The 14,561-nt window shown below is 46.3% G+C and overlaps 1 protein-coding gene across 2 annotated transcripts in view; it reads left to right on the top strand.

Annotated features, from left to right (window-relative positions):
- The first annotated feature begins 271 nt into the window (after positions 1–271).
- Positions 272–14,561, top strand: part of LOC119168780 (DIS3-like exonuclease 2) — a 220,597-nt gene continuing 206,307 nt past the window's right edge. For both annotated transcript variants that reach the window (XM_037420144.2, XM_037420143.2), the window contains exon 1: positions 272–429. The gene's annotated coding sequence lies outside the window, so the exon portion shown is untranslated. The remainder of the gene's footprint in view (positions 430–14,561) is intronic.

The following is a 14,561-nucleotide window of genomic DNA, read 5'->3' as shown; positions in this document are numbered from 1 at the left end:
TTTGGAGCTGAACAATGATTTCTATTTCCCAAGACTCGGGGCAAGAGCTCAGTCGCAGCCTCGCGGGGTGTTGCAACACTAGCGTTAACAAACGGCTGCTGTCGTCGGGCGCGACCGGGATACCACTAAAATGATACTACGGTCATGGTCCCCACATCTAGCGGCCGTGCTACTGTATGGATTGGTTTCGCGCTCTCCTTCGCGTGCCTGACCGAGGCGAAAGCGAAACAAGGGTAAGCGCCCAGCCAGCGGAATCGCCATCGCCCGGTTCTCTTCCGAATTTTCCTCCTCTCGCAGCTCGGCCGGCTTCTGGTGCCTGCCAGCGTTGCGTCGGCCATTTAAAAATTGTGTGCGGTTTTATTTGTCCCCCTGGGAAAACCCTTTTCCGGCGGATACTTCAGGAATCTGCCTTCTCAGGAACCGTGCTAGGTAAGAGCGTACTGTTGTCTTTTCGGGTATGCCCTCGCTTTATTTCGGCCGCGCCTGGGAGACCTTAGGAGTCGCTGCGAGTAGTGCCGCAGCGATGTCGACGTTTTACGTAATGTGCATTCCACGTTTTCTTCAAAGGAGTTATTGCTTTTACATGACGTCCGAATACTGTTTCTTTCCCAATTTCTACCTGTCGTTATGAGTGCAAATGTTTTCCCTCTCAGTATCTCCAGCGCTGAGCAAGCCATCGTTCGATTTTGCAACGAAATGCTCGACGTAAATAACCAGAAATCTGTTCCTTCCGTATCTCGAGACGACTTACGAATAATCTAAAAGCGTGGATGCTCCGTTTGTTTTTCGTTCGCTGTCCCACTCCAGTTTCTCTTTCGTGCGGCATCGCCACATGGGAACTCCGCGTTCTGCGATCCTGGCCAGCAGCTGACGTCGCATTTTGTTGCGGCATTTGATAAGTGCGGGTGTAGCGTAAGCACCGCTGCTATCTGGCGCCGCCATGTGTTTACTATCCTTGCGTCTTTCGGGGCCAATGGGGCGGGCTCTTCCCCTTTCCGCAAAGAATCCCTCTGCATCGATCGGCGTCCGCATTGTGCGTGTGCACGCCAGGCGACCACGCTTTCCGAATAGCTGGCTCTGTCCCGCTGGCAGCCCCTCGCGTGCTTGTTTGCTGAAGTAAACCGAGAGGGGTCTAGCAGCACTAAAACGTGCATTTGTTCCGAAATTCCGAGCCTTTGCAGACCTCTCGAGGAAATTGCAGCGAGCAGTGTTACTCTGTGTTCTTATGTCAGTGTAATTTTATCGTTAGAACTACTTTGAATAATATTGTTGGTTTCGGTTTTTACCGGAAAACACAGCTGCATTGTGTTAGTTCCCACAGTGGCCACCATTCACTCATTTCATTTCGAATGCACACGGGAAAGATTCGCTGTAAGCACTTACTCGAAACCGAAGGGCTAGTTCAACGTCATTTTGTCGCCATAGTGAATATCAAGGTGTATAATAACAACATGTTTATGGGCCCTGTTTTTGTCATAGCTGCAGTTATCTGTCATTTAATATTCACTGTTCACTTAAGTAGCACAGATATGTTCTCCTAGGCTTCACAAGAATCAATTCAGCCACTAATTACTCTACATATTGCTGTAGTACCCCCGGTTTGTCGTGAAAGAACCAGGCATAGTGTTTGCTGGATTCATGCCTGAAATGCACATATTCACACTAGTTTTAATAACCTTAATGGCGTGAACCATGTGCTCACTAGTGCATAACCACGTGCCTGATGACTGCATCTCAAACTCCTTTTCTTCAAACTGTATGCGAACACAGTTCATGGAGAAATGTTGGAAGGTAGGTGGCTGCAAGTTTACTTAGTGTGTCGATATATTGTGATGCAGCAAGTATTTCATTGTTTTTCACTAAGTTTCAAGTCTAGCATATTTCTCTCAGAGCTGGTTCTTCTCAAGCTGGCCAGGTGCGAACTGTGCAATGTTTTCATATTTGATGGTTCTGTGTAGAGTTCTCACTTGAACAAACCTCACAGAAGCATTGGTAATGCTAAATCTATTCTGTACAAGTTTACTGAGAGTAAGTTTTCAGTAAGCAAGATTACTGGTACATAAAGAGGATAACCTAAAGTGTAGGGTCTGACGAAAACTCGTTTGGCAAGGAAAGAGCATTGCCAAAGAAAGCATGCACTTGCCAGCAAAAATAAAATACAAAACAATAGATGTGACACTTCAGTGCCCAATATGGGTACCTTGTTTACAGTGATCGAATGCATGGCAGTCTTGTTTATACATGTGTTGAAAAACGTAGTTCACTTGCATATGCCCCAGGGAGTGGGCCCCATGCCCAACTTATCTTGCTAGTAGTAGCTTATGGAAGTTGATTGCCAGTCAATAGTGCCCAGTTTCTTCCTGTTGCTCTGCCAGGGCATTGGAAATTATGTGTCCTTTGGCTGCATCATTACAGCCTTCTCTTAAATTTACTTGTCTCGCCTGGCAGTCCGCAGGGAATTTTGCAGACATCAGAGTATCCTTCCTTTTCTAGGCATTCTTTGATTGCAGAAGGGCTGACAGGCGGGCTAGTTGGTACAAATTCATTATGAAATAATTGGATGCGCAAACCATTGGGACACTTTGTCTCTTCTCTTGTGTCCCATTGGTTTGCGCATCCAATTATTTCATTATGAATTCTTTGATTTGTGAACGAGTTTGTGTCTTCTTGAAGGAATGCGGCAGGCCTGTGGTTCGTACTCTCGGAATATGCTTGGGAGTGACTTGCTCATGCCTTGTGCTTACGGTAGAGAAAACACCTGTTTGTCGTCATTGTCCCCGTCGGCCTTTCTCAAGTTTTTATGAACTTACAGAGGTAGCCATAGCTGATCAAGTCTTGCGTCACTCTCTTCAACACAGCTCCCCGTGAGTCACGGCTAAGCAGTGTGGATGACACGAATTAATTCTCATAAAATGGCGAACTCACACGTGAGTTGACTTACTCATACTTGTTCAGACTCAGATTTGGCGAGGAGTCTGAGCCTGGGTGAGTAATATTTTGGTGAGTTCAAGTGAGTCTCATTCAGTGAAACATTGGCAAGTCTGTGTCAGGTGTAAGTGCAAAATATATTTCTGGAGTGAGTGAGTGAGCTCCACCTTTTATTGCTGACCTATGGTTGATTGATTGATTGATTTGTGGGGTTTAACGTCCCAAAACCACCATGTGATTATGAGAGACGCCGTAGTGGAGGACTCCGGAAATTTTGACCACCTGGGGTTCTTTAACGTGCACCCAAATCTGAGCACACAGACCTACAACATTTCCGCCTTCATCGGAAATGCAGCCGCCACAGCCGGGATTTGATCCCGCGAACTACGGGTCAGCAGCTGACTACCTTAGCCACTAGACCACCGCGGCGGGGCGACCTATGGTCCTATCTATTCACCTTTCAATACTACTATCAGCCTTACACCGACTCACATTCGCACAAACTTCCACACAAGTATGTGGAGCAACAAATTTGTGTAGTCGTGGTAGCAATTATTCATTATTGGGGATGTCTCTGCACGAGCAAACATACTGATTGCAGAGAGCTTGATTGGACAATGTCACCGTTAGTGCCTTGACTTCATTGCCGCCTTTTTAGGCACATGTAGTGTCTGTGGTGAAAGTGGTGTTCCACCCACATAATTGACAGAATCGTTGGAGTGTGAAGGGCAGACAAGACTAGCTTGAAATCGAGCAGAGAACATTTCTTTGCCATGGTCACTCGATGTTCCCCTTGGTGCGGCCTGCCAAGTCGTTTTCCGAACAAAAGAGCGTGTGTGAAAGGAAAAGTTGACTGACTGGCCACGACGGGGGGTGAGGGCGCTGCTCACGGTGAAGTAGTGGCACTTGCACCGCGTCCCGCGAAGGTGTAATCTCACTCATCCTCCCTATTTTGTGACAGTCGTATCTTGCCGTCGTTGGGTCAGCATGCGATGCTGTTTTGTTTTTCCATACTGCTGTTATGGAGAAGCTACTGAGTCTATTCCTCGCCAACTGGGTGTAAGCATCTGGGTAGAAATTATACTCAGACATTTTTGAAAACCACTTTTCCGCTAAGTCCTAAGTTTGTCACATCTTGCAACATTTGAGTGATAAATTCTCGATATGTGACTCTTTACAAAAAATGTTGACTTATAACTGTCTGATTCACATTATGCCTACATAAATGTAGCGGGAATAAATACATAGGTCACTACACGCACATAAAGACGCTCAGTATACCTTTATAAAAATAATAATTACTGATCATTGTACGATTCATATTATACCCAAATATATGTCGGCGAAATAAATGCGTCCTGACGAACTAATAAATATGTGCAGTATCTTTATAAATAAAATACACATTACCCTCAGCTATTTAGTTGACAAAGAATTCAGAGCCACTTTGTTTTAATTATTCCCACTAACATTATCGATGCAATGTTGAGTTGTCGTATGAGCGAGATGAAGATGAGAATCTTGTGCTTCCTTAATTGCTTCAATTGGACAGCCAAACTTGCTGTGTGCATCTAATGGAGTGCATGTACGGAGAACTATCTACCTTTAAATAAACAACTGTCGGGCTAATTAGTTACACATGATTGACTTTGACATATTACCGCAAGACAGGGAGCGCTACACCGAGCCTGTGCTCCCCTTCAGCATTTTTTTCTGCCATGGCATAGAGAGGGAAAGATGACCATTGGATGGGAATGCCCTCTCAAAAATTAAGCCCCCACCCCCTCTCCGAAAAACATTCTGGATATGCGCCTGCCGCAAGCATATCAGATATTGCTTCACTTCATGTAGGGTACTGGTCTGACGTCATACATATACATTCCTTTTTTTTAGACAACGTAGTTTTTTGCTGCTGAAAATATCGTTAGGCGTGCTCCAGTAGTTTTTCGCCAGCGTGCCCATGTCTCCAAAACACCTCACAATCTACATATATAGTGCACTCTCGTCCGTATTCAGGCGCAAATTTGAATTTCGCTGGGCTTGAATTAGCCCGTAGAGAAGTAAATCGCAGTGAATGAACGATATAAGTACAACTCTTCATTCTTGATCTTATGTGTGGTTTTACATCCCAAAACCACGATATGATTGTGAGAAACGCCGTAGTAGAGGCCTTCTGAAATTTGCACCATCTGGTGTTCTGAGCACTGCCATCACACAGCACACGAGCCTCAAGCCTTTTTGCCTTCATCTAAATGCTGCGGCCAGGATCGAACCCGCGACCTTGGGGTCAGCAGCCAAGCACCCTAGCCACTGTTCCACCGAGGCTGATCGTTCTTAATAATAATAATATCTGGGATTTTACGCACCAAACCATAATATGATTATGAGCCATGCTGAAGTAGATATTTTCAACTATCTGGAGTTATCTCATGTGCAGTGACATCGCATAGTACATGGGCTTTAGCTGCACGGCCGGGATAGTAGTTTCCTGTGTTCGTCATATTTCTCGCACTAATATGTGTCACTCAGTCATTGCTTCGAAACCTTAGCGCCACAAAATACGGAGACAAAAGGAAAAGACGTACGTCTCTTCTTTTTTGTTTCCATATTTTTTTGGCGGTAAGATTTCGAAGTTGTGTATGTTTACCAAGCCGCCCGACTCTCCGCACTCATCACTCAGTCATCAGCCACTAATCCAGCTAAAGTGATGCAGCCTATTCATGAGAGCATGACAAAGCGCTGGTCAGAAACACACAAAACTACTGGCACAAATAGCGCACTGTAGCTGAAGGGAGCATTAGGAGAAACACCTGTGTCACTGATAGCTAGCGCCACAGCTGAAGCGATGGGTGGAAAGGGAACTAGCGCTCTCACAAGTGAAGAGTAGTATTTGGCGGGCTGCATCAAAGAAGGAGATCGAGCGGGAGTGGCTTTACAAACTACAGCTCCCATAACTTCACCAGCTCCCATAGACTCTAGCACCAGAGTTTTCTACAGTGTATTTATACGAAACCTTGTTGGTTGGAGGTTCGATCCCCGCCAAGAGCAAGTTATATTTTAGCCCGCCTTACTTTCTTCACATCTGTACCAAATTTATTAGATTACCTATAAAACAGTACAATTAACTTTGCTTGTACCTTTCTGGGATCTACTGTTTTTCAATGAAGTTGTGTTACACAAAAACAAGCCATCAAAATTTCTTTCTTTCATTCATCGATACCAAGGGCCACGTTGTGGCAGACCGGATGCCTTCATGTAATATGTGAGGGCTTTTTAGTCAGCTCTCGGCTCGTTGAGGGCTTACATGGCGCGTGCCATCATCTGGCGGAAAGAAAGGGTATTGCATGCTCGCTGTCATGGCCACGAAGGGCACTAACACTTTCAGATTTCATCATAAATACTCTATGATGCAGACAAAACCATTTTGCTGCCTTCATTTTCAATTTTAGGGCTATTCATGAAGGAAAATTCCTCCATTTTTTGGATAATTTGTACGTGCTGAAGAGGGGGATAGGGCTCGCTCAAGTTCTTACAGTACTTGCTTGGAATCTCTGAGGAGTTACTGACCTGTAAATTTGCAGCTGTAGGGTTTTCTTTTTTTTTTTTTTTGTCAAACAAAAAGCAAGCCTTCAAAAACATAGGAAATGTAGTGGTAAGCATGATTGCACCTTGAAACACAATGCAACCTTGGTGTGGACAAAGAGAAAAGGGGACAAAATCGCTACGTGATGTTCGTTGAAAGCACATCACAAAAAAGGATGCTATCATCCACGCACCTATGAGACCACTCTAACGCAAAAATAAAGCAAACAAGCTTATACCGTGAATACAGATCTCTTGGTCTGCGTTGGGGTTGCACTCTGTTTCAATGTATTCAATCACCGTCACCAGCTGGCCCAGCTTTCAATTCTTTTAAAGCATGAGTGCATTCAGGAAGATAATTACCGAGTGTTTTAATGGCTAGTTTCGGTTCCTTCTGTAGTTTCACACTTGCACAGAGCTGTCTCCGTGTACAAGAGGTTTGTATGGCAGAGTAAACTCGCGCATTTCGGTGGAGGCGAAGTGGTTGAGGCCTGTGTGGTGTGCAATGTCAGCACATGTTGAAGAACACCACATGGTCAAATTTTTCAGAGTCCTCCACTCTGGCATCTCTCATGATCATATGGTGGTTTTGGGATATAATACTTGAGGTAACAGTAATATTACTATTATTATTATTGTGATTATTATTGGAGTGAACTCATTCAAAAATGAGCTTCAGTGACCCATTAAATTATAATTCAATAATTGGATTAACACTTACTGTCGCACTTTCTAATCTGCCTTCAATGAATTAATATAGTCGCAGTGCAACGCAAACAAAAGGTGACAGCAGCTTACGGCAGCGAAAAGAGCGTATTCAGGATCAGCTGTACAGCAAGATGCCTGCTTCGTTGTCGTCCCGAAAAACCACCTGACCCACTAGCTGGAATCTACAAAACATTCCTATCATCGTTCTTTTTCCTATAAACACTTGTCACTTGCCCCTCCTTATAAGAGCATTCCCCGATGCTGATTCAGACCCACAGTATTTTTTTTTAACGTGCAGTCAGTCACTCACATACGGCTTCATACGCACTACATGAACAAGTTCAGGCTGGTGCTGGCGACGCCTCGGGCATTAGGGACTGTCGGAGACGACCTCGTAGGGGACGTCACTTAGCTGGCGCGATACTCGGTATGGCCCGAAATATCGTCTTTAGCAGCTTCTCGGACAGTCCACGTTTTCGTACGGGTGTCCAAACCCACATTCTGTCACCGATTTGGTACGTTACAGTTCTATGGCGAGCATTGTAGCGGCCTGCGTCGTAGTCTTGTCGCTGGTGGATTCGTAAGCGGGCGAGCTGCCTAGCTTCTTCCGCACGTTCAGTGAACACGTCAGCGCCTGTGTCGGTAGCGTCCCATTCATGTGGCAACATCGCATCCAGCATAGTTCGTACCTCCCATCCGTGAACCAAGCTGAATGGAGTCATGCGAGTCATCTCTTGTTTAGCCGTATTGTATGCAAACATGATATAGGGTAAAATTTCGTCCCAATTCTAATGTTGGACATCCACGTACATCGACAGAATGTCTTCAATCGTCTTGTTGAGGTGCTCCGTTAGTCCATTCGTTTGCGGGTGGTACGCAGTGGTCTTACGGCGAGTTGTTCCACTAAGCATCAGGACGTGGTCTAAAAGAGCTGCCGTAAATGCTGTTCCGCGGTCTGTGATCACAATAGTCGGGGCACCGTGGCGTAGCACAATATTTTCTATGAAAAATCTCGCCACTTCCACTGCGGTGCTCTTTTGAATAGCTTTTGTTTCGGCATACCTGGTTAGGTAGTCTGTTGCGACTATAACCCAGCGATTCCCTGCAGTAGAAGTAGGAAGGGGTCCCAAAATATCCATTCCTATCTGTTCAAACAGTGTACGTGGAACCGGAACTATTTGCAGCTGACCGGCGGGTCTCTTTAGAGGTGACTTGCGTCGGTGGCAATCGATGCAAGTGTGAATGTGGTGCTTGACGGCTGTTGTGAGTCGTGGCCAGTAGTATCCCTGCTGTACTCTTGCCAATGTGCGAGTGTAGCCTAAATGGCCAGACGTCTGCTCATTGTGACATGCTTGGAGCACTTCAGTTCGAAGGGGTGCAGGAATAACGAGCAAATAGGGAGCTCCGATGGATGAAAAGTTTCTTTTGTAGAGGACGCCATTGCGTAAGCAAAACGACGATAATGTCCTTGCAAAGACTCTAGGTGCCCTCGAAGAACGTCCGTCCACGTAGTTAATCAAATCAAGCAATTCAGGGTTACTTCGTTGTTGTTGGGCAATCGTGGACGCGTCGAGAACACCAAGGAAGGCCCTATCGTCGTCGTCAAAAGAGAAGCTGACTGTACTGGTGATCGAGACAGGCAGTCTGCGTCCGTATGGCGCTTCCCAGACTTGTGTATGACCGTCATATCAAACTTTTGTAACTTCAGACTCCACCGTGCTAATCGGCCGGTTGGATCTCTTAAATTAGTCAACCAACTGAGTAAATGATGGTCACTTATAACTTTGAAAGGGCGGCCATACAAATACGGGCGAAATTTCATAACTGTCCAGACCACGGCGAGGCATTCTTTCTCAGTTGTTGAATAATTGGCCTCAGCGCGTGTTAGCGTCCTGATTGCGTTGGGCGATCACTCGTTCCGTGTCTTCTTGCCACTGCACAAGCACAGCTCTGAGGCCTACTTTGCTTGCGTCAGTGTGAAGCATTGTTGGCGCTTGCTCCTCGAAGTGAGCAAGCACTGGAGGTGTTTGAAGACGTTGGCGGAGGTCATTGAACGCTGCTTGCTGTTCGTGGTTCCACTCAAAGGTGGCGTCGTCTCTAGTGAGGCGAGTTAACGGCGACGCAATCCGTGCGAAGCCGGCAATGAACCGGCGATAGTAGGCGCATAGGCCCAGAAAGCGCCTGACAGCTTTCTTATCAGACGGTACTGGGAACTGTGCCACGGCCGCAAGTTTTTCGGGATCAGGCCGAACGCCGGTGCAGCTGACGACATGACCAAGAAAAAGCAGTTCTTCAAAACAAAAGAGGCATTTCTCTGGTTTCAATGTGAGGCCTGTGGAGCGTATGGCTCGTAAAACAACTTCTAGCTTCTTGGGATGCTCGTCAAAAGTTGGGGAAAACACTATGACGTCGTCTAGATAAACTAAACAGGTCGTCCATTTTAACCCTGAAAGTACAGTGTCCATGAGCCTTTGAAAAGTAGCGGGCGCTGAGCACAGACCGAAGGGTAGAACTTTAAATTCATATAAACCATCCGGCGTCACAAAAGCGGTTTTTTCCCGATCTCTTGGGTCTACCTGGATCTGCCTATATCCACTTCTGAGGTCCATTGAAGAAAAGTAGCGAGCGTTTCGAAGCCTATCGAGGGAGTCATCAATACGTGGAAGCGGATACACATCTTTCTTAGTCACTTGATTCAGCTTCCTGTAATCCACGCAAAAACGCAGGGTACCGTTCTTTTCTTAACTAATACTACAGGCGATGCCCACGGGCTCTGTGATGGCTGAATCACATCATCTTCAAGCATTTTAGTGACTTGTTGCTTTATCACTTCCCGTTCTTTTGGAGCCACGCGATAAAGATTCTGGTGTATAGGCCTTGCTGCGTCGTGGGTAATTATTCGATGCTTTGTTAGCGGCATTCGACCGACCCGTGATGTCAATGAAAAGCAGTCCTGGAATCCAGCTAGCAGCTCAAGAAGTCTCGTTCGTTCGTCCCTTGACAATGTAGTACCAATGTCAAGATTAGGTACTGATTCTTCTTGAGGTGCTTCGTCTAGCGCCGATAAACTGCCTTGGATTTCTGCAGTAGTGTCAAAGTAAGCGAGCGCCGACATCACCCTTCGGGAGATGTCGGCGCTCAGTGCTGTAGTCAGTGAGCAGCAAGTTTGTGCGTCCAGCAGTGACAGTGACTAGACCTCGAGCAACTGAAATACCGTGGCTAAATATGAGCGAGCTTATTTGGTCAGCAATACCGTCGCCCTCAAACGGCTCATCCCCTGCCACCGAAACAAGCGTACACGATCGTGGTGGGACGACCACATCGACATCCGTCAGACGCAAAGGCCCTGAACAAGACGTATGTCTCGGCTCTGAACAATCGACTAAAGTAGGGCTGTTGTTGAAAAAACGTAATGACACTGTCAGGGATGCTGATGACAGCGCCATGTTCTCTCAAGAAATCCATTCCGATAATCAGGTCTTTACAGCATGAAGCGAGAACGACGAACGTCGCCACGAAAGTAGAGCCACCTATGTCGAGCCTTGCTGTGCACATTCCGACAGGCATCAGCAATTGGCCGCCTGCCGTCCTTAATTAAGTGAGGTCTCGTCCACGCTGTCTTTACTTTTTTGAGGCGTACGGCAAGGTCATCACTGATAATAGAGAAGTCAGCCCCGGTGTCGACTAAAGCTTTGACTTGCTGTCCATCCACAAGAACGGTAAGGCCTGGGGTCACAGTTTCGTCGGTATTACGTCTTGTCGGCTTTACAGCGTCCTGAGGTGGGACTAATGGGGGCTTTTTTTCTTCGTCTTGACAGCCTGCAACCTTACCCCCTGAGGTCGCCACCTTCAGTTTCCCCGGTGTGGGCTGGGTGACCTCGCTCCTCTGGTGTCGGCAAAAGTTCGGCGCTGCAACGAAGGTGACTGGGCAGGAGAAGGAGAGCGTGGTCGATGTTGGAAGACCGGCTCGTAATCAGTTATAGTCTCGTCGTCATTGTTACGGCGGCCGTCGAATGGGGGTCGAGGTACCGGAAAACTGACATCGCCACGGCGGGATACGTAGTCGTTGGCATGTCGAATGTCAAACCGTGGCCTGAGAGGGCGAGACAGATCGGCGTGGTGCCAGCAATAGCGGGCTATGTGGCCTACACCTCCGCAGTTGAAACAGAGTGGACGCCTGTCGACAGTGCGCCAGGTGTCTGTTCGGCAAAGCTGTGGTTGCCGTGATGACTCCTCATGCGACGAAGGCCATGGCAGGCCAGAAGACGACTGGTCGTATGGGGGCTGGATGGGTGGGCGCCATGATGTCTCCCCCTGTGGTGGTGACCAAAGAACAGTTGCAGGTGGCGGGTAGTATGAAGGCGGAGCGGGTGGGGAGCTTTGAAGGGCGGCGGCGTACGTCATGGGACGGTGTTCGTAGGCAGGATCAGCTGTCGAGAATGCTTGGCGGATTTCGTCACGGACGACTTGAGCGACAGATGCCATGGGTGTATCCACTACCGGAGTCCGCAGCCTTTGCAGTTCTTTACGAACAATCTCTCTAATCATGTCACGTAAGGAGCTATGACTGTCAAACATCACAGCGGCGGCCTGAATTTGGGGGCTGCTGCACAAGTTGTCATATTGTCGGCAGTGTTGGTGAAGGGCCCGCTCGATAGACGACGATTCTTTGATGAAGTTCTCTACAGTGCTTGGCGAATTGCGCAGAAGTCCGGCGAACAGCTGCTCTTTCACGCCACGCATGAGGTAACGCAACTTCCTATCTTGGGTCATCTGCGGGTCAGCCCTCCGAAATAAATGTGTCATGTCTTCGGCGAACATTGCGACCGTTTCATTGGGTTTTTGGACCCTTAGCTCTAGTAGTTGGTGGGCGCGGTCACGTCTGGCGACATTGGCAAAAGTTTCAACGATCTTCTGGTGAGTCGGTCCATGTGGACAGGTTGCCTTCTCTGTTCTCGTACCAAGTACGAGCGCTGTCATCGAGATAGAAGTAGGCCCGGCCGAGCTTTTCCTGAGCCGACCACTGGTTGATCTTCGCAACACGGTCATAGTGGTCTAACCAGTCTTCTACATCTTCGTGTGCGCCACCACCAAAGCGTTTAGGCTCCAGCGATTGAAAAAACGTTACCTGGGATGGAGCGGGAGGACTGGTGCCGAGAAGTACAGGCTGAAGGCTGGTGTTAGCCATTTCTAGATGTCTGGTAGAGGTTTTCTGCGAGGGGTTGCAGTCTGGAGGAACACCTCGTAGCCGACGACTGAATCGATGGACAGGGGTTGCAGTAGGCACGTCCGGGCTGAATGAACGGCTCCCACTAGGAGTGTGAAGCATCGGGCAGCGTCTTGGCCCAGCTCCTCCACCAGTGTCGCAGTGCAACGCGAACAAAAGATGACAGCAGCTTACAGCAGCAGAAAGAGCGTATTCAGGATCAGCTGTACAGCAAGATGCCTGCTTCGTTGTCGTCCCGAAAAACCACCTGACTCACTAGCTGGAATCTACAGAACATTCCTATCATCGTTCTTTTTTATATAAACACGTGTCAATATGAAATCTTTAAGAAACTATGTGTCAGTTGGTGTTGACTGTGTCATAAAATTTGAATTGGTCTGTTTGCTTTTTTCTTCATTTCGACCTTGCAGTTTTTAAAGTAGCAACAACTGACTTGTCAGAGTTGTGGAGAAGTCTTGACTGTAAACCATCTTTTGATTTTTTTTTACAAAACTAGAGCAGGAATGAGGGCTAATTTTTTTCAGCCCCTATACCATCAAAAAATAACATTTTATCCTGCTGTTTTTTATACGAGACAACCCTGAAATAGAACAAAAAGAACTCATCAGATTCCTAGAAGCTATACAAATACTAAACGACTCTAAGATTTTCTAGCAAGGATTTTGGAACCTGTTCCTATAATTTTTCATGCACGTCTAAAAAACTTTCCATTTGGCACAGTATAGCCATGGTCGCCTTAGCACCGCAAGACCTGACACAACCAACCTACCAGTTTTCAAATTGGACACTGAAGGGAAAGGATTAATTAGTGTAATGTAATAAGCCATACCCTGAATACTCTAATGACATGAGCATTACCATCAAAGCTTTACTAATTCATCATCAAAGCTCTACTAATAGACAAGTAAGTCAAGGTTAGAGTTAATTGCAAGTATTTCATGCAGAGATCTCCACTGATGACTTCATCAAGTATAACTAGCCCTTAAATCACCACTCCCTGCCTTCATTTGTAGCGAGGATCTCATTGTGGCAGACATGATGCCTTCAAGTATTAAGTGAGCGATTATCTGTCAGCTGCCAACTCATAATACGATCACGTGACAGGCAGGAAAAGAGTGTGCTACACTCGCCATCATGGCTGCTAGCGGCACTGACCAACACACCCAGATCTAAATGCATTTATAATGTATATACCCCATAAACTGGACGGGGGGATGATCGCCTCTGTGGCTCTGTAGAGCATGGGGCGTGTTATTTGAAGGTCGTGGCTGCAGTTCCTGCCTGCAGCAAGTCATGTCTTCATCCACTTTTCTTTCATCGCATTTGCATTACATTTAATACTAATAACATCCCTTATACTACTTTCCTTGCCATCATTGTTAATTGCTTCTCATTTATCATGGTTTGAAAGTATTTTTTATACTTCAGTGACGATGGCCCAATGAACTTTTAAATTTAATATGTTAAGTCATTGGCCTCTTCAGAGGACACTGTACTTTATATTTATCGATTAGGAATTATATAGCGCTGGTGGGACGTCATCAAAGTTTATGATCTCACGGTGGATTGGTATGGAAATTTCAAAGTGGCGTTGCCACCTCCGTTTTCTCTTTGGGCATTTTCTCACTTGAATATCGTTCTCACGGGAAATGTGCAATTTTGTCTCATGAAAGACTAGTTTACCAATATGAGGATAATGGTTTTGCCCTTACTGTCTCTTTAAGCAGTTGTATCCTTATGGTTCCTTTTTTGTTTGCCACCTTATCTGTAGAAGATTCAACTATTTGCTCATTTAGTGATTGCTGCAGGAATTGGTTGTAATGCTTAATGAGACAGAAAAATGAAATAATAGCAAAGATTACTTTGAAAAGTGGTATTTTGATTAGTAATAAGTATGTGATTTATGTTTTGTGTTCACTTATTGAGGTCATTAATTGTCAAAAATTTAGAAATATAGTTTGCGGAGAGACTCCCAACTGCTGCAATTTGGGATCTGAACTGCATCTTTGGAACTTTACAGGTAGGATGTGACAGCACCTTGAACATCTTATTAAAGCAATATTTAAAAAATTGGGCCCATTTCTTGTGGAATTGGCTTTGGAGTGCAGAAGCCCAA

Source organism: Rhipicephalus microplus, chromosome 3 (assembly GCF_043290135.1).
Source record: "Rhipicephalus microplus isolate Deutch F79 chromosome 3, USDA_Rmic, whole genome shotgun sequence".
Taxonomy (NCBI): domain Eukaryota; kingdom Metazoa; phylum Arthropoda; class Arachnida; order Ixodida; family Ixodidae; genus Rhipicephalus; species Rhipicephalus microplus.
Note: the sequence above shows the minus strand (reverse complement) of the source record. Positions and strands in the feature narration are given on the sequence as shown.